The sequence below is a fragment of the Triticum dicoccoides genome, chromosome 6A, assembly GCF_002162155.2.
Source record: "Triticum dicoccoides isolate Atlit2015 ecotype Zavitan chromosome 6A, WEW_v2.0, whole genome shotgun sequence".
Classification (NCBI taxonomy): Eukaryota; Viridiplantae; Streptophyta; class Magnoliopsida; order Poales; family Poaceae; genus Triticum; species Triticum dicoccoides.
Genome location: NC_041390.1, coordinates 329,653,842 through 329,654,068, shown reverse-complemented (window position 1 = coordinate 329,654,068; position 227 = coordinate 329,653,842).

Below are 227 nucleotides of genomic sequence, written 5' to 3'. Positions count from 1 at the left end.
GGCAACCTCCTTGCCGTCCTTCTTGAAGTTCTTCTTACCCTTGCCCTTCTTGAACTTAGTGGTCTTATTGACCATCAACACTTGATGTTCTTTCTTGATTTCAGCCTCTGCTGACTTCAGCATCGAGAACACTTCAGGAATGGTCTTTTCCATCCCCTGCATGTTGTAGTTCATCACAAAGCTCTTGTAGCTTGGTGGGAGTGACTGGAGGATTCTGTCAATGACCG